The sequence below is a fragment of the Strigops habroptila genome, chromosome 10 (genome assembly GCF_004027225.2).
Source record: "Strigops habroptila isolate Jane chromosome 10, bStrHab1.2.pri, whole genome shotgun sequence".
NCBI lineage: Eukaryota > Metazoa > Chordata > Aves > Psittaciformes > Psittacidae > Strigops > Strigops habroptila.
In genome coordinates this window covers 13435700-13436394 of record NC_046359.1, presented here as the reverse complement: position 1 = coordinate 13436394, position 695 = coordinate 13435700, and positions in this window count along the sequence as shown.

Sequence of the window (695 nt, the reverse complement as noted above, 5' to 3'; positions counted from 1 at the left end):
CTTCTGATGTCCAATATGTTTTTAATTCAAATGCATTCATTGACAGCTGTCAAAAGCTTTCAAAGGACTTTATTCCAGCTCTGCTGGAATAAAGATGATGTTCACAGGAATAAGAATCTGCTGTTTATTGTTACTGCTTTGCACTTACCTGGTTTCCCGCATCATAGGATATGCTTGGCTCTTGTTTGAGGTTTGAGTGGTTTTGTTTTACTAATTTTTGAGGGGGGAGGTGGGTTTGTGTCTGTTGGAATTCAGGGGGTTTTGTTTTTTTTTTTCCTGAATACATGTTGAATTCTTGTAACTTCAAACCTAGTTACAAAGATCTCTCTTGAACCTAGAGTGATTTGCTTATAGACATCTCTTTTACATGTGAGGGACAGGTAACACACTTGGGTACAGTGGGAGGTGAATCTGAGGCTTTCAAATGAGAGAATGCCCTGTGTGAGTGAAAGAAGGTTGTGTTTGTGGTTTTGGGTTTCTGCTTTTTTTCTTACCCTGTAAAGAAAGATTTATCACTAGAATTCTAGTTCATTAATTATCATTATTAATTTATCACTAGAATTCTAGTTTATTAATTAAAAATACCCATTTATTCCTGAAGTATTTAGAGAGCTTGAGTCTTAATGGGGGAGCTGAAGACAATTCAAGTCTTCCAAGTACAGAGATACAGAGCCCGTAGCACACGGCTATTCTGT